Source organism: Ammospiza nelsoni, chromosome 1 (assembly GCF_027579445.1).
Source record: "Ammospiza nelsoni isolate bAmmNel1 chromosome 1, bAmmNel1.pri, whole genome shotgun sequence".
In the NCBI taxonomy this organism is placed as follows: domain Eukaryota; kingdom Metazoa; phylum Chordata; class Aves; order Passeriformes; family Passerellidae; genus Ammospiza; species Ammospiza nelsoni.
In genome coordinates, this window is record NC_080633.1 from 114,413,951 (window position 1) to 114,433,328 (window position 19,378).

At 39.1% G+C, this 19,378-nt stretch overlaps 1 long non-coding RNA gene across 2 annotated transcripts; it reads right to left on the minus strand.

Annotated features, from left to right (window-relative positions):
- Window positions 1–14,723: 14,723 nt before the first annotated feature.
- LOC132077569 (uncharacterized) lies at window positions 14,724–18,425 on the minus strand. Of its 2 annotated transcripts, none has more exons than XR_009419077.1 (3): window positions 18,352–18,425; window positions 18,147–18,256; window positions 14,724–15,958 (listed from the first exon to the last, which is right to left on the minus strand). It is a non-coding gene; the product is annotated as an uncharacterized LOC132077569 (long non-coding RNA). The 2 variants fall into 2 exon arrangements; XR_009419078.1 differs by having other exon boundaries at window positions 18,117–18,256.
- Between the last annotated feature and the right edge of the window lie 953 nt (window positions 18,426–19,378).

A 19,378-nucleotide genomic window follows, 5' to 3' on the forward strand; every position in this document is an offset into this window, starting at 1 on the left:
TGGAAGCCCCCAGATCTTTTCTGCCCAATGCGAACTTTTCTGTCCAATTACAAAACATCACACAAACCCATGAAGAAGAAAGAAGAAAAAGGTAAAGAAGAACAACCTGCCTCCACCCTAAAACCTCCATCTTGCTTCATATTTATTTCTATATTCTAGAATCCCAAACTCTAAGTTTTCTACCCTGTGATATTACACACTTCTAACCAACTACACACTCATAATCCCAGTACTATCAATCAATTTTGGAAGCCTTCTTGACAGCCTGAAGTCAAATGCAGTGTTTTCTTGTGGGTCTGTACCTTTAAACATAGAAAGTTTAAAATTCTCAGCATCCAGGGTTCCCAACACTATTCTTTACAGCTGCTTCTCTGATGCTATGAACAGATAAACTGACTGTTTTAGTCCAACAATTTCACAGCTACACCCCCTATGTCACACATTTCATCAGTTAAAAAGTATGGTACCATTTAAATGACTAGGTTACTGGTGTGAAAGGAGGAACTGAAGGGGAAACCATCCCCTCCAGTGCTGAATAGCATCTATTTCCACCAAGCTGTATCACCTTTACTGGGGTAACAGTCTAGATCCGTGTAAACATGAATGTTCATGGAAGCCTGCTACAAATCCTACATTACGGTAGGAATTTTACATTTTAATTTGAAGAAATTGATCATCTATTCCTTTTCTGTCCCATAAGAAAACATAAACTTTATATATTTTGTAAAAACAATGACAACAAAGCAAAGAAAAACTGGAAAGACAGACTCCATCCTGCAGAACCTTGAATCCCATTAGAAAGATTTGGGGATTTTTTATGATGAAAGGAAAATTCATTGTTATGCTCTCATAGACCTCATTCATTGTTTCTGTGGTGAGTAACTCTTGAACTAATAGGGTCCTATCTGTTTAAGGAGAGCCTGAGCAGGCAGATCAGTAAAGACAGACCAGAGGAAGAGCAACCAGCAAAACATCTCTTTCAGGATCATCTTTGCACTACTCTCTTATTTTAGATACCTTTTGCTGGTCCTTTGTAATTTTCTGATAAACATCAGAAAATATGTCTTTTCAAACCTATTTCTGCAATTCCACACCTGCCAGTTAGATGAGGTCCTTGGCAGAGGAGACACTAGGGCGTGGCGCAGCACTACCCAGATTCAGGCTGGCAGCTCCTCTTCACAGCCATTCAGCACCACCCTGAACAGCTCTGGGCATCAGAACAGGACTCAAGGCAGCCACATGATGCAGCAATTGCTGGTAGGAATTCTCATTTTAATTACCATCCTAGTGGCCTTCCAGAATTCACTTCTCTTACACTTGTTTGGAACAGGAGTCCTTGTACAATCACTGTGTGATAGTGATGATTATGAAAATTATAATTATTATAATAATAACAATTTCATCTGGTCAGTGCAAGGACTGTGTGTTCCTGTATGGCTGGAACACATTACAAATCCCAAAGATACAGGCTTTCCCAACAGACTACTCTGTATTTAAAAAGTGTTTAAGTAGCATATGCTATCCTAAGGTCTTAACACAGAAAAGCTGTTATAAGAAGCAAGATGTTTGTGCTGTGGGTATCTGAAATTAAATTAGATATTGTTTTCATAGTCACACATGTATGGACGTATTTCATGTCTTTGCATTTTTTCAAGAGGACAACTAAAACTTTTCCCCAAAAATATCACATTATTTCCTTAAGCTTTAGTGATTCAGCAATTATGACCTCCTAAAATAACAGACAGAGGTGTATTGAGTACCTTACAATGTCAAAATAGTATCTAAGTTTCAAGTGTTCAATAATTATGCTCCCCGAAAACAACAGAATTTCCACTTAGAGACCAAGAGAGGCTGAGCATGTAGCTTTCATTAGGCCTCAATTTCAATGATGAAAAAGTGTGTTACAACAAATTATACAACAAATTATCTGAGTGTGCACCTGAACTCTGAGAGAATTCACACTTTGAGGGACTTTGCTCTCTTTTGAAAATGGGGAAAACTGCCTTGTGCATCATTAGCGATTATGAGAGAAATTAGATCAGAGCAACCAACTCACTATAAATTTTTGCACCCTTGCTAACTGCAAAATATCTTTCTCCAGTAAACGAGAGCTGTGAGAAAAAAACATGCCTGGTTGTGAAGAGTTGCTCCCTCAACATAACACTGTTGAAGGGGTTTCATCATAGCTTTTAAAAATATACTTCAATTATTTTTTACCAAGGACTGAAGACAGATTTGAGAAATGTATCCTGAAATTTAAGGCCTCACAGAAATGTTTTTAAATATACGACAACAAAGACATATTGATGGCAAAATAATTTTTGGAACATTTCTTGATACATAGATGATAGGAGCAAGCTAAAGATTCTGAATACAAAGACTTCAGTAGCTGGTCAAAATTAATTACTCCTGCTTCAACATCACCTCAGCTGAATCTGGAGGACAGGAAGTGTATTCACAAGTGGATTCAGTATCTGGTGTGCCTCTTGCCAATGAAGCTGTATTATACAGAGAAAATGTGGTTTTCTAAATAGGGGAGGAAATATTGTTAAACATTTGTTTCTCCCTGGATTAATTATTTATACTGTGCCACCTCACCCAGAAATTTAACAGATGCATTATAGACTTTATGAGGATTGTACTGGTATGTCATGCACAAAAGAGGGAGGAAAGATTACTGCTAATCTTAGAAACAGCTGTCAGAACTGCAATTATAAACCCCTTGAAATATCACTCAATAAAAACTGTATGAAGAATTTTGCATTTTAACTGTTTCTAATAGCACTTTTAGAGCCACTACCAAGCAGTTTGCTCATAGTGTGTGCTGCAACCCTTAGAAATAACTTGCTTGGGATTTTAGATCACACCAAGATCTCCCAATGCAGCAGTTATCCTTATCATATACAAGAGAAAATTAATTTGAATCGTGTCAATGATAAAATCCCTCAGGATGCAACCACTGTCCATAAAGACAAAAAGCAGGAAAGCAAAGCCAAATGTTGCATAACCCATAGTGGCCAGTGGGAATGATCCAATTACAATGCAGATTCAGCAACTCACATTTATTGGTCATATTCCATAACAGGTACGTTCATAGAAAAGATATTCAACCCCTACCAATGTCTGTAGGATGAAAGCAATAACCATGTTTGGATACTTTCCAGTATTAGTCTTAGGCACTTTGAATGTCTTTGAGAATTTAGTCATCTCCAGTATAATTTTTGGGGAAAGTCTCTTTTCAAGCTTGATGGCTGTTTAACATAAAGAAAATAAGGGAGATTTTAGAGATACATATGTGTGTGTATGTGTACACTCAAATTTATATATCTATAATTGGGAGTCACTCTGGCAATAAGGAAAATAACATCTAAATAAAAAACTGGAACTCCAAGAAAGTTCTCTCAGCCCTCCTTTGTTTAAGATGAGAGGGATTGGGAATGGAGATATGGCCAGATAAGCCCCAGCAATCTGTGAGCTCAGCTCCTTAATTAGATCCTCTTCAGTCCTGTGGAGCTGCAGCACAGGGAGCAGAGTGACAGCTGCAGGATGGTTCCCTGTCTGTCAAATTCAAGCTGGTATTAATAATCCAGGTGTGGAACATGGCAAAAGCCTGAGTGGTACAAGACCCACCCCTCTCCCACACCTATTTATGGGTCTGGAAGGCACAATAGTCTCTCACAGAGCTGACAAACTGGGCTAGCAACCTTGCTGTGAGATTAGAAGTTTGAAACAAAGATGCAAAATAAGCAATAATTTTGAGTGCCTTAGTGAAATTTCTGCTTGCTTTGATTGCTTCCAGGAGGACAAGGAGGCTGTTCCCCAGGGTGGAGTTTGGCTGTGGGAGAGGTATCCAGGACGACAAACTCCAAATTCCTCCAGGAAAATACAATCTGCTGTAACAGCCTTTCACACACCAAACCCCTGTGTGAAGCCACGAGCCTTTTGTTCACAAAGGCTGAACATAACCCCAAGAAAAGGGATAAAAACCAAAACTCTGTGTGTGTAAAATAAATAAATTCTTGGGTTACTTTTACATAGATGTCATTCTTCTTTGCCAGCAGTCAGGATTTTGTGCAGGACAGCACCAAAATGTGAGACATGCCACTCTAATACAGCCTTCAAAGCACTATGACAGGCTGCCAACAATTCCCAGGCCGAGTTCCTCCTGCTTGAATGCTAAGCAGAGAAATGGTGGGAATGGTCTGCTGGTGGTAACCTTTCCACTGGAAAACATAAAGCAGGATGTCTTCCAGATTGAGGTTGTAGAGAGAAGCAGGATTTGAAATACCTCTCTCCCCCCAAAAGCCACTAGTTAGTTGCTGGTTACAAGCTTTGCAGTTCCTGTCCATGTAAAATTCCTTCTCTCAACTGGATTCCTGCTCAGTACCAGACAATTCTGGGCTTTTAAGAACTTCCTTTATTAGTGTGGTATAATGTAATTTTCCTTCATTAACTTCACTTAACTCTCTTGTAATCTTAAGATGAAGGCCTCATCATTTTTTCTTCAAGCTAACAGTAAAGTAACTTCATTCATTTGATCCTTATTAAAATTTACAAGGGCATTATTTGTACAGGAAAAATCACCCTGTGTTTGTACAAAGACAATACAGAAAATTTGTCAGAAAGATAGCAGAAAGCATGAATAAGTTAACTCTTCATCAAGATTCAATTATTTTTATGTCTTTGAAATAAAAATGAAAAATTTTAATAACACCATATTTAGAATAAGGTTCATTAGATTCTTGGTAAATCACATCCGTTTATCTTAAGCCTTTAATCAGAGCCCTACCCTGCCTACTAGCCAAAATTATTGCACATGTCAGAGCCATCTTCTGACTGCTGTCCATCTCATCACTGCAAATCATTGCCAAATTCCAGTAACTCATAAGCCAGTAAAATTATCAAGAAAAAAATAAAAACCAGTGCAATGCATGAAATCTCTTGCTATAGAAATATATGTAAAGGAGGACAGATTCTACTGTTGAGAATCAAGGCCATGCCAAAGTTTAGGATCCAAAAAACAAGTCTAGATAAAATCCTATCAACCACCTTCAGGGTATTCAAAGGGAGTTCCATACCTAAAACACAGATTAACATATATCATGCCATTATTTACGGAAAACCAGATATAAAAGATGGGATAGGGACAGTAAAGAGTGGAGATGAAAACCCTGCTGATTCTTCATTGCTTGTTGCGTTGTTCAAGACAGGGTTTGTCAGATCCAGCTCCGTGCTAAATTAGTTTGTTTTTTTTTTTTACATTAAAATGACATTATAATACAGGAAAACTAAGTCCTAGAAAAATTCCCTGTGTGGTACAAATCTAATTTTGTATCCCGCTTCTGTACCAAGCCAGCAGCTTGGGGTGTACTGACACATTATCCCTGTCTATTGCACAGACACAATGTTATCCTGCAGTTGTAGGTATTTTGACCCAATTTAAAATTAGCATTGGGAAAGAATTCTGGTGCATAACAGAATTAACCTGGCTGATAAAACAAGAGGAAATCAATAACCCATCTTTAATTTCATATTTTTTTGATCTAAAAATCAAGCTAAGTTCAGCTGATAGAACAAATTCACAAAATTCAAGATGCTCTAATCCAGCCTGGTGATTTTACACACATTTTGTTTGAAGAGGGCCCAAGCCACCAGAGAATGTGGCCCTGTACCACACTATAGCAGTGTAAGAGGGAGGGAAGGCATACACAGGTAAATCCTTTGCTGTTTGTTTAAATTCAAGAACATTTTCTTGGAATAAGCTTCGCATCACCCAAAGAGCAGAGATTTATTCCATTATAAAACCACTTACCAATGACAAACTACTTACCCCTGGACCACATTGATGGTTCCCTGGTGCAAACAGCCCTGCTTTCAGGCAAGCTTAACCTTGGATGCTCTAGAGCTACTGAAAGCAACAACATCCACTCAGCACAGGGGCCAGGGACAGAGCCTGCAGTCCTTCACAGCCTGCAGGTCTCCTCCTTTGGTACTCAAAAAGTACCTAGGTGTTTTTGGATACCTGCCTGCAACATCAGGCAGCTCATTTAAGGTAGCCTTTTAGGTTAATGCAACAAAACAGATGAATTTGACAGTGCGCTGCCAACAGATTGATTTTCTCTGCTACTCGTAATTGGAGGAAGGGGAAAACTCTCATGTCATCCTAACTTCCAAAATCTTTCTGGAAAAAGGTCAAAGATTATTCTGCCTCCCATCCCTGGAGGTGCTCAAGGCCAGGCTGGATGGACCTCTGAGCAACAGGACTGGTGTGGTGAGAGGTGCTCTTGCCCATGTCAGGGTGTTTGGGAACAAATTATCATTATCTTTAAGGTCCCTGCAAACTCAAATTATTCTGTGATTCTAATATGGAATCTTGGTCAACTAGGCTATATTTGTCACACAAACACACCAAGTCTGATACCTTTTTTCAAAACTTGTTTCAACCTTTTGAATTAAAACAGTTATCCTGGAGGAATTTAAACACTGATTTTGGCCTGGATTCATTCACGTTCCTTGTTTTTTTTCTACCAGCAAGAAAATGCCATTTCGGAAAGAAAATATAATTGAGCCAGTCTGAATTCCTCAACAGGGATGTGTGTTCTCCATCAGTTGTATGGAGAACACAAAATTAAATTAACATTTGCTTTTGCTTTGGGTTGATTTGTCTTTAGTTAAAGTGCCCCAGGTTTCTCGGGAGTTTTGAAAACAAGCTTTTCCCCACAAAATAAGTGCTAGGAAAAGAGGATTTTTGTCTATTTTATTTCCATTGTCATGTAAGGAAGAGTAGGAGAAAATGCACATCTTTCTTGTTTTCAGACAACTTGAACTATAAACAAGGTTTTCCAGAATGCCAAGCACCTGCACAGCTACAGCTGTGGTATACCCAAGCCAGGAGTCATTTTCTGTGCATGTGATTCTCATCCTGATGGAGAAGAGGAATGGAAACCAAATCCTTCAGTGGATACACTTCAGTATCCAGTTTTTCTCAGCTGAGGATATCAGATGAAGAAATTTTGTCAGCCAGCCCCTCCTTGAAAGCCCTGGAAAATGTCAGAGTAGTCCCTGTGTCATCCCCATCACATTTTGACACTTACCTGAGGGCCAGAGTCATTTGATAGAACAGAGGGGGAGCTATCTTTAATTTTCATTCAAACTCCCCAAGTTAACCTTGGGGGAGTTTGAATGAAAATTAAAGATAATAAAAGCAACAGTAAGAATAACTCCACACAAAGTAATTCAGACAAAAATATTCTGGTTTCCAGATCCAATACATCGACATCAAAAATGCCAAAACTGAGATGATCTACATAGTCTCCAGACAGGTCTTCTGGGTACCATAATTATATGTTTGAGTAAAATGATAGAGTTCTCCTGAGGATGCCTGCTTTATTTGGTGAACAGGATGGCAAAATCATTTTGAGTGCAGGAAATGTGCTACAGGAGTTTGGCTGACTGAAACTGAACTGCAGATATATTTTCACACAGGTAATATTTTTACCGCAATGCCTGTTGTGCAAAGTTTGTGTAGGAAAGATTTTATTCGTCTTTAAAATAAACAAAGTCAGACACAAGTGCTCTAACTAAACAGTCTAATTTAACTTTCAGACAGAGAGATAAATTTCTTCTGAAACAATCTATTGAAGACCAGAGAAACCAAATCCACAACTCTGCAGTTGTTTGTAAGTTCCTATAAATGTTTCTAGAAAAAGGAATAGCAATAACAACTTGGAAGACAGCACTATCATTTTTCTTGCCAGAAGTTCTGCTCACTTGATTTAAGTTTAAAGAAAATTGGTCCTTCAATATCCCTGTACACCTACATGCAATGATACCAATCAAAGTTCAGAACCATATCTAGGTCACTGTTATTCTTAAAAGTGATAGGAAAACTTTTACTAGAATATGAAGAATAAGACCTAATCAAAACAGTAAAAAACAATCCAGTTTAAGAAATATTTTAAGAGCAATTTGTATTTTGAAATCTGAAGGACTGATATTCTTTTATAAAAAAGTTGGACATTCAGACAGAGTGGTGCACTTTGCACATCAACAGCCAATGCTTTATCTGCAGAAACAGGAAAACACATTAGTAAAAGCAATTTTTCAACTAGCTAAAAGCACTATTTGCATAAACTGCTCCTGTCACATTCTAAAGGCAATGAACAGAAACTTGACAGAATTTCTGTGAGTTGTCCCCTGCTGCACAGGAGCTTAAGTGTAACTTATGACTTGGCTGTTGCATTAATTCAACCCAAGACCCTTTTGACCACAAAGTGCAGGTAATATAGTGAAATTAAAAGCAAAAGGAAAGGGAAAAGCATGATTAACAGGAACACCAAAAACACAGGGATATCCATTCATATTGCCTCCTTGCATGAAGATTCTTTACAGAATGCCATTGTCTCATTTTTGATACTTCAGTTTTTCAATTTTTTAATAAACAATATATTTCCCTTGCTATTAAATCAAACTTCTGATTATGTAGGTGTATTTTATATTCCCTTTAATTATAATTGCATGATATTTCTTTTACCCTTCTCTTTGAGCACTCACTAATTAAGAACTGTCTTGGATAATTAAAACAATTATTCTGTGTTCTGAGACACACTGCAACCTCTCATTACTGTCTGAGGCATATCTTTTAAAATGTGCTTATGTAAACAGCAAAGTTTTCTAAGGACACAGTTTTAGTGATATGTGTTCTATGAAGTTTTGCCTGTATGTCATAACAGAGAGGTAGAGTCTCAGCACTAAAAAAGCTTGCAGCTTTTCAAAGAACCACAGAATTGTCTGTGTTGGAAGGAGTCTTAATGATCCTCTAGTTCCACCCCACTTGCCATAGGCTGGGACATCTTCCACTAGACCCAATTGCTCAAAGCCCCATCCAACCTGGCCTTGAACATTTGCAGGAATGGGGAAATGCCCACTTTCACTGGGCAATCTGTTTCAGTGTCTTACCACACTCATAGTGTTTCATATCTTATCCAAACCCACCCTCTTTCTGTAAGTAGCCATTCTCCCTTTTATTTCAAGTATGCCATTCTGTCTATCCCAAGCTTCCAAAAGTGTAACGGCGTTCAATTCTGGCTTCATGAAAAATCTCATTCTTTACATGGGTTTTCTGTCACCTTCCTTCAAATAAAGAAAAATAATAAACCAGTTTTAAAAAATTGCACATGACAGTCCTAACTAGCAGGCTTTACAGCCATGGCATTCAAGACAAACTGAAAGGAAAAAGGAAGCAGAAATAAAAGATGACTTTTGCACCATCCAGAAGGATGTTTAAACACTTTGAGGCATACACTGGCTGCTCTCAGTTCAGAGAAAAGCCCCACAGTATACAGTGACTGCTCAGTATTAGGGGAGGCTTCAATGCTTCCTATCTGAGCCGCATTCCTGCTGCACTCGCCTCCAGCCTTTCTTCCATGTGAGTGCAGTCACAGGCATGATTTGTCCCCAGTGGGAAAAGCTTCTCCCCTGCCACTGCCCCTCAGTGTGTGCATGTAACCAGCATCTCCTCAGCACCAGCCTGACAATTGTTTACCACTGGGGAGAGAAGAAAATAGATTAGGCAAACATCTGAGACACTTGAATGTGAAACTGCTGGCTGAGGAAATAAGTAAAGAGAATTTTGCCAAAATGGAGACAGCTTCATTCCAAGGAACTGAATTATTTGGGGCAGCTCTGTGGGATCTAGGAGTCTTATTTCTGAGCTTGCAACTGGCACAAAACCAGCATAAATGCACCTGCAGCAAGCCCTGAGCTCTGCAAAGTGCGCAGGCTGCTGGCACGTGTCACTTTGAGACTGCAGGGATGGACAGGCCACCTGCCTGGGGCTATTCTGCTCCTGCAGTGCCACAGCTGCCTTCTCAGGTTGATGCACTCAGTTCCTCTGAGGCTGTGAAAGCTGGTGTTGTCATGGAGCCAGAATTATCTCTCTAAATGTAATTATCATGATTTATCCCCAGCTGGCAACTAAATACCGTGCAGCCGCTCATTCACTCTCCACCCCAGCCCTGGTAGGATGGGGAGGAGAACTGGAAAGAGATAGAAACCATGGGCCAATATAGGAGCGGTTTAGTGAAGGAGAAGACAGAGATGTAGATGGAGAAGGAGGAGGAGGAAGAGGAGAAGGAAGAGGATAATGAAAAGGAGGGCTATAAAGAGAGAGAGAAGGTTAAAACCTAAGACAGACAAGTGATCCAAAATACAATCACTCAGCATCCTGACCAGGAATTGTCCTCTCCTGGTCAACTCCCCCCAGTTTATACACTGAGTATGACCTCTGGTATGGAATATCCATCTGGCCAGTTCAGGTTATCTGTCCAAGCCTTTCTCTCTCCTGGATTCCTGTGCACCTACTCACCAGCAGAGTGTGGGAAACTGGAAAGTTCTTGACTTGGGGTAAGCCCTGCTTAGCAACAATTAAACCATCAGTGTTATCAGCATATTCTCTTACAAAAGCCAAAACACAGCACTGTATCAGCTGCTAGGAAGAAAACTAATTCTATCCCAGCTGAAACCAGGATATTAATATAGCTAAAGTCTACAGAAACTCTCAACTGAAACTCAGTATGACTTAGGAGAATATTGTTAAAATGAGATTTTGTTTAGAGTGTGACTAAAGGAACAGGTGAGAAGGGGAAACACCACACTGCTGTATGAGAACAGACCCACAGCAGACATCCAGGCAGGAAATCAAAAGTGACTCAGTCATTTACCTGCATTAGGAAGTGCTAAAAACATCACCCCAGATCAGAGCAGGTTGGGTCCATGTACTGCCTTTGAAAGCAAACAGGCATCATCAGCCCAAGTGGACAGCTCTGAAGCAGGATCTAATCAGCATGGCCTCCATCAGCACAGTGAGTTGAGAACAAAATATCCAGGTCAGAATAATACCCACAGCCAGCCCTCTCTTCTGCCCCAAAAGCCCAAGACACTGGCTGCCAATACAGCAAATGCTCCAACTCACTGTTTTGTTATTCTGGGGTAACTAAATTTTCTTCTGAATCTGACTGTGATTTCGAGGTTGAACTTTAGAGGCATTTAGAGGTAAGTGTAATAAATTCTTTTCTGTACTACAGAGATATGGACACAAGCCCTTTGAAATACATTTTCTGACAAAACTGAAAAAAAAAAGTTCAAAAGACCTTGAGAAGTCGTTTTCTCTAAAAATTAAAACCTTAGTAACGCTTTGTTAACATTAAACAGCCAGTCATGTCAGGATCAATGGTGTACTGATGAAACTTTAGGACTGACTGTCTCAGTGTGTTTGAACACTTTTTTGGAGCAAGGAAGAAATGCTTTATGAATTACTTTTTTAGACTTTGTTATAGAAGACTGGAGAGCTGCCTTTACAGCCCGTCAAGGCAGTGACACAACAGGGATTTTAATGCAAGATTTCAAAGCCCCTTTACAACTTTGAGATGAAAGATCATTTCCATCTTTTATTCCAGATTCATTTTAGAGGAATGAGTTGGGGGTTTTGTTGCTGTCATAAGGACAGAGGATGTGAGAGGGAAAAAACAGAACTTCATCAATCAGTCGCCTTGTTGTACTGCATGGCTCAGACTTTAAAAAGAAGCTGCCTTCTGCTTTTTGGCTCTTGTAAAGGAGTTTGTGGCTGTACCAAAAACCTGGACTATGCTTTTATGTTAAGGTGATCACAGTGCAGTTCAGGGAAGCTCAGTTTGCTACAAGATTGCAATGACTTTCTTTTGAAGACACAAAATTGAAGTCAGACGCTCATCAGGAGATCTGAGTGCAACTGGCTTTTCAGGCACTGTCCCACATCTCTGTTTTTCAGCAGCAATAAAATAGCTGCAAAAGAAAGGGACTGTAAGGATGCTAATGATGGCCAAGATAGAAGAGCTTCAGGCAATACACAGCACCACGATATCCATTTGGATAAGATACAGCAGTCACAAGGTAAGGCAGAACTACTTCCCACAACAAACAGACAAAGTTCAAAGTCTCACCTACTTGGAGTTAAACATGGGCATTTCTCACCCTCAAAAATAATTTAAAAATCCAATAAGATGAAAGGATAGAAGAGTTCCCACAGCAGGCCCAGGAGAGAGGAATTTCTGGGTATTTTCAGTGTTATGTCAGAGTCTTGGGAAGAAGAGAAGAGTGAGAAGGAGTACAGTTTGCAGGCACAGACTGAGGTACCCAGTACAGAAAACACTTTTCAGAAACAGCTGAAATACTTTAAAAATTCAACACCCATGAAGTAGCATCTCCTTTTTATTTCCATTCCCAGTTCTCATCAGTGAGATGAGCCCAGACTCCTAAAGATGCTCAGCCCAGCCATATCTGTGGCAGGGAATGAGGGCTTGCCTACCCAGGAAAGCCATTGTCACAGGGGAAGACAAACCCCTCAGGCAGGAAAAGTGCCTTAAGCAATCAGTACCAAGCCCCTCTGCCCATGCTCCCTCAGCTCTTTGAAACACTGAAAGTTCCTTTGTTGGATTGCATTGAAGAAAGTCAACTTTTCAAAGGTTATTGACAAGAACTACTGCAGGCCATTGCCATGCAGTCACATCCTTCCATAGCAGCCAGACAGTGACTTGCAGAAGGAAATCCTGCAGTCATGCATGACCTAGCACATCTGGCAAAGTTTCTGCTTTCCAGCTCTCATCAAGAAGGACATGGAAAAGGAGTGCCCAAAACTACTGCTTCTCAGTTTTCTGAAAGCTGAAGAGCCACCTGATTTTCCTGAGAGATAACCCAGATGCTGTCCCATATTCTGATGCTGTAATGAAGAGAAAGAAAGCAAGGATGAATTTTGAATCTTCATTAGGATTAACCTTATATAATTATTTTCTCTGCTTAACTTATTCAGGCATACCTACATGAGACTCTTCAGCTTTTTAGGTTGGGGTTGGTTTTTTAAGTTTTGCAGTCTTTTCAGAGAAATTTTTGAAGTTGTCTGGACTGGAAACACCCTCAGGCTATAAGAATATCACTATTCTAAAATTCACTCTGGCTACAAGAGCCTGAGCAGAAAACCACGCTTAACTGACAACCCCTGATGCAGTTGAGACTGAAATAGATTGGAAGTATTTTGGCAGAAGATTGCTGACCCTTGTTCTTAAGCCTGAAAAGCTTAACAGACTACCTGCCACAGAAAAACACCTGGAACACTCTTGAAAAATTAGAATTCTCCCAGCATGCTTTTAATGCTCACTAGTAGGTCCACAAGCTGCTTAGGGGTGATTCCTCAGACAATAGAATGCTTTAAGCAAGAAACAGCATGGCAGAAATAGATGAAAACTGAAACTGAGCAAACTGAGGATGCATGGAAGAGTTATACATAGAAATGAAGAAATTAGATTTCTTCTTCTGTCAAAAAATCTTTATTGTTTGTTATTCCTATGGAAATTTATCTGTATTTTAGCTTTGCAAAAGATAAATTGTTCTAGGCTAATTTATTTTCTGGTTTCAAACTTAAAGGCAACTGAAAAGTTTATTTTCAATACCATAGTGACTGCTTTCCTTATGTAGTAAAATTAATGTTTGATCAACTTTCTGAAGGAAGAATAAACTGAAAAATGGAGGATGATGTCAATTAATGATGGTCTAAGAAAGCATTTTTCATTTCAGAGTAAAGAAAACAGAGGTTTCAAGCAACTGAGCTATGAGTGATAGGAGTGGGATCAAGTCATATTAGTACCAATACTATATTTGTTTTTCAGAAACAAGTATACCCTGAGAGCTTCTTAGGAATCCTGGATCACTCACATTTTTGAGTTTTCCTTGGCCACGACACACTTTCTAAGCACAATCCCTTCAGGAAAGGTTTTAACAGTGCAGAATAGCAGCTCACATACAACATTGAATATTTCACCAAGTTCTGGATGTCTCCTAATGCAATTGCATACTCTGAGACAAATATTCTGACTCTTTGGAATGTCTGCTTGGTGAAGAATTCAGTACCACAGAAGTGGAACTCAAGAACCAGCACACAGAGCAAAGCCAGCCAAACAAAGCACTTCACATAAGGTCAAAAAATTTTTATTTTATTTCTATTAAAATTTTATTTTTATTTCTATTTTTATCCCACCAAAAATAGAAAATTCTGGGGAAAGGGATGAGGGTGAACAATAGAGAGCAAGGAATCAAGTTTTCCACAATGCCCTCTTGATACCATCAAAGCCTGATTGGCAGGCGGCTTACTTCTCAGGCTGGAAAAGTTAGACAATGTTCAAAAAGAAAAACACCTGATGTCAGCATGGTGTCAAGTGGCAACCACAAGGCAGCTGCTCTGAGGCAGAATCCTAGCTGTAAACAGGCTTGGAAAATAGAGCAAGGCAATTACCTACCATTTGTACCATTAGAATCGCAGGCTAAATGTGCATGTTCTTTGTGAAGCCATGCAAAATGTCACTGCAATTCTTTTCTCCCCACACAGCTAATCCATTTAGTGCCCAGCAAGCCCCAAAAGTTGCAATAACATTAACTTGGTGCCCTTGCTCTCAGCCAGTAGAACAGAAAGCATTCTAGTAGTATTAGATGACAAAATAGAAGGAAGACTTAAAACAATAAGGTTGTGCAACTCTTCCCCAGAGGCTTTTGCAGCAGGCTGCAGTTTACTGCAAACTCAATAGAAAATAACCTGAAAAGTTGCACATGGCTCTTCTGCTTGAAATGGCTGCCCAGAGCAAACCCCAGGCCAAAGATAATCACAGCTAAAAACCTTAAGCATTGATAAAACAATCCCATTTTAAATAACAATATTTATGGTGTATTTAAAAGCATTATAAATACATGAGACATGTGGCACGGCATTTTTACACAGATGATTTTGTATTACATTTCTCTACCTTAAGTGACAAAAAACATTGTGAATCAGTAAATTTTAGGCATAGCTTTCAATATATTTTATGAATCTATAAAATGCCTAAGATATTTTAAAGTATATTTCCCTTACTGCTCTGAAACAGCAACCATTTAAAAAGTTGCAACCTTTTCCCACATCACACCTTAAAGTATGTAACAGATACTTGCATTTTTCCACTGGTGCCTGCATGATTCAGAGGACAAAGAGCTGAGGACACCTTTAAAAACCTATTTAGGATGTAGAAGTCATGAACAAGAAGAAGAAAAAGGAGGAAAAAAGTATTGCAAATAGCCTCTGTACTCCCTGTAACCCTCTTCTGATTTGGTCTTTTCACAGAGGGGAAAAAGAAAGGGTCATCAGCTACAAGAGAAAATCACTGATCACATCTAGATGCAGGTTCACTTGAGCCTTCTAGAGTTTGTTGCCTCCTGACACTGAAATCAGAAGCCCTTTACTCATGGATAATAAATTAATAGAAGGGGGGTTGAGGTGTTTTGGGGGGGGTGGGTCTTTCCAAGTTTTCTGAAAGAACTATAGAATCTAAAAACTCAGCAATAATATAAAACTAAAGAGGTGATTTTTATGGCATTTATTCCAGGCCTGTCAAATACTATCAAAATTTCTAGTGTTTTCACCAAAAGAATGCAGAAAAAGTGCAAGAGAAATTGCCCACTCCTCATGCAAGTTAAGCACACAGCATCTGCAATAAAGGCCCCAAATATATCAACACACATAATTCCACATAGCAGCTTCCAATGAATGCAAGGAAATTAAGATACCAAAGAGAAGTCATTTCCAGTTAAATTTCTAACAAAATTAGTTTTTCAGGCAAAAAGGATGTTCAGTGCAGTGAAACTATCATATGGCATCACCTTCTTTAAGTAAAGAGAGGTTCTGAGTATTCCTCATTCTGCCTCTTGCATTAGAAGTCCCATTTTCTCTGTCCTTTTGGATCCTTTAGGGTTATGTTTTTAGAAATCCAAGTCCTTCACACACAGAAGCTGTAGCTCTTGTATAAGGACACCCAAAGGAGGTCCTGGAGTTCAGAGTGGAGTTGAACATTGTGGGTAAGTGACAGGATGGGAAGCACACTCCGAGCACAACAAAGTCTTACAGCTACAAAACAAAGGAAATTGTCAAACCTACATTTTCCCTCAATTCTTTTGTCTAATATGAATGTAGCTTGCAATAGCCAGGGTGAAATTCAATAACCTCCTTAAAGATCTCATTCCACCGTATCATGAACCTGCTGGCATGAGTAAGAAACAAACTTATGTGCTTCCTAGATGCCAAGGGAACACAGGCACATAGGATTTTTCCAAGCTTAGGAAGCACAACTTTACAAAACTTGGGTACTAAAACATCTGCAGTGAACACCAAGGAAGGTTTTCTTGAAACAGAAAATTGGCTGATTCATATCCAGCATAATGCAAAAATTCAAAACACTTTCACTTTATACTAGAAGATAAAGCTGACACTCCCATGAGGAAAAGGTGCTATCAGTATAGAAAATCCAGCTGCTAACCTTGATTAAGAGGAAAATAAAAATATGTATGTATATATATATATATATATATTTGCCTCATGGCCTCCATTCTGCACCTGCAGACCTTAGTCTATGCCTGCAGCTGGCAGAATGGATGTCATCAATCTCTTTGGTAAAAAAAAAGCTGATGTGAAGAAATCATCCCATATGATTGATGGCACTTCCTCCAGTGGTGGCACCGTTTTCCAGCAGGCTTTTTGCAGGCCATTCACAAAAAAATGCACATCTGGTTATATTTGTTCATCTCCAGGCTCATGCTCTTCAGTTTTTTCCCCTTTGGTCTCTTCTTTGAGCTCCAACACGATGCTATTTGCAAGCCTTGAATTCAATGGGTTGGTGGCACCACTTTTGGCAAGATATTTGCTGAGATCACATAATCTCTTCCTACTTGAGCAGGCTATTTACCCATAGTTTTAATCACATTTGTTTCTCCTTCCCATTTCCTCATTTTGTTCAGGGACTGAAATACAGTGATTGAGTAATCTCAAACTCAAGCTTACATTTCCCTCAATGATTCTTCTCTAATAATATAGTTCAGAAACCATACGTTTGGTTTCCTGTGTTCCCTCCTATAAAGATAAACTTATCTGCATTATCATCCAAGTTATTTTTATTGAAGTTTATAATTTGCAGTAAGGGATTCAAAAGCTTCTGTGCCTGTTACTATCAGAATTTCTAGCTCCTGAATTCTACCACAATAAAAGCACACATCTTTATGACAAAACTTTATCTCTTGAACTTATCGTCATTTACATCATAAATACCCTAAAATTTATTTAGTAGTACACAAGAAAGATCTCAGCTGTTGTATAGCAAAGCCAGACTCAAACACTCCAGTACTGCCAGTTGCCAATCACTTTTGAGGCTATACCTTTCCACTCTTCCCCACCCTTGAATTTCTATCCAGCAGTTTACACCTATTTAAAACTCTGTGGAAAAAGGTTTTCTGAGAAATCTTCCTAAGAGTGGTTGACAAGCTGTCAAAACACAATATTTGCAAGCCAGCTTTCCAGATAGACATCCAAAATGACACCCAGACATTGGGCAGAACCACCTTGATGGCAGGGAGAAACAAGCCCTAATGGGAATGGCTGCATGGCTTCAGAGAGCTGGGCAGCTCTCACATCACTTAATTTTGATGAACTAACCCTTCAGCAGAACAGCAAAATTAATTGTATTTCTAATTCCTCTCAGAATGCTAACAAAAAAAATTATAAACACAACTGAAATATTAACTACTGTCAAATTTCCTGAGCAGCCATTAATTTATATGCAAGAGATGTTCACAAGCGTAACTCCCTGTGGTCATTAGAATTGCTGAACTCGGAATGCTTCACTGGGTATGAAAAATATTTAGAAGCTTTTTAGGCTTATTAACAAAAAGAAAGGTCTGAAAAGCCATTGAGTTTAACTCCCTTTAACTTAGAACCCCACAATGTAATTTAGAATTACATTTTTAATTCCACTTCATTGTCTATAAAAGTATTATCTTTGCAACATTTCATGGAAGTGGTTAATAGCTCAGAACATATGGAGCTATTATTGGAATATTCAAATACTGTATTGCCATAATATTAATTCTTCTCATTTCAATATTAAAGTTATTAAAGACAAACATATTTCATATAAATAGCACCTTATCTTTTCTAAATTAGAGCACTTCTTCCCACATTGCCATGAAATATTTCAAGGATGAAAACCACACGCTCAAAAGCCCGAAGGACTCACCTTGGAAGAGGCAGATTTGTGGTCACATACCTGTTGCAGTGTGTGGGGCTGTTGCAGAAGAGACTGAGAGGCCCACTGCAATATATTCAGGAGTTTTGTTGTTGGTATATTTCCATAGGAGACAGAACTGAAATCAGGTCCTTGCCCAAAATCAAGACAAAGAGAGAAAGGTTTTTGTTGTCATCTTATTGCAGGGGCTCCATATTGTTGACTCCTTACCACAAAAGCTTCACACCTTCTTGCTGTTTCTTGTGAACTGCTCCACAGAGCACTGCCTCTTTCTTCTTCACAAAGGAGGCAACAGACCCCAGCTCCCTTCTCAACCCACCTACCCGCTCTTTTATAGCACTCTTCCTCTCACTGGTTACAGCTGTGGCCTGTTAAAGTCAGGCCTGCTCCTAATCTTTGATAATTGGCCCAGCTGCAACTCCATAGGGCGTGATTACTTTCTGCACTATCTTTATTTTCTTATATTCTATTCCCCTACAGGTTGTCCTTCTGTCTAAGAAGCAGCTTTTCCACTGGTTTGGGGATCTATCAGTGCATGCAGTCTTGCAGTCCCAGAAGTACATTCTGGGATGACATTTTGTAAGTGGAAAAGTAATGGATTCTTTGCTTCTTTTCTGTCAAGGTTGGGATTAAATCACAAGATGGTATTTCTTGTTTGGACTCAGATGTTTATTAGTTCTTATCTATATTACAGTGTCACAAGCTGTGAGTTCTACAGTACTTTAACAAGGTAAAAATGGAGATGTGTCTCTCTCTACAAGATCTTTTAAGGATAAACTCTCCAATTGAGAAATGACACCTAAATTATTTTTACTTTTAACCCAATAACCAACCATCCATGCCTGCAATGCAGACTTCTTTATCCAATTACTCAATACAACCCAAATCCATGAGGAGGAAGGTGAAAAAGAAGGTAAAGAAGAACCAGCCTCCACCCTAAAACCTCCATCTTGCTTTATAAATATTATTATATTCTAAAACCTTAAACTCTAAGTTTTCCCAAGTAATTTCTGCAGATGGTAAAACAAGTAGGGTCCAAGTCTGGGAAAACAGAAATCTGAGCTGGTTATCAGGGAGCTGATCAAAATTGTGTTCCTGTCCCTTGAACAAGATCCTGAGAAAGTCCCCATGATAAAGCATTACCCAGGGCTGTGAGAAATCGTTTTACGTACCTGATTTAAAGGAAGGCCTTTAACAGATATCTACATCCCATGCAAACTCTGGGTTATCAGCTCCACCATTTTTCTAGGAGG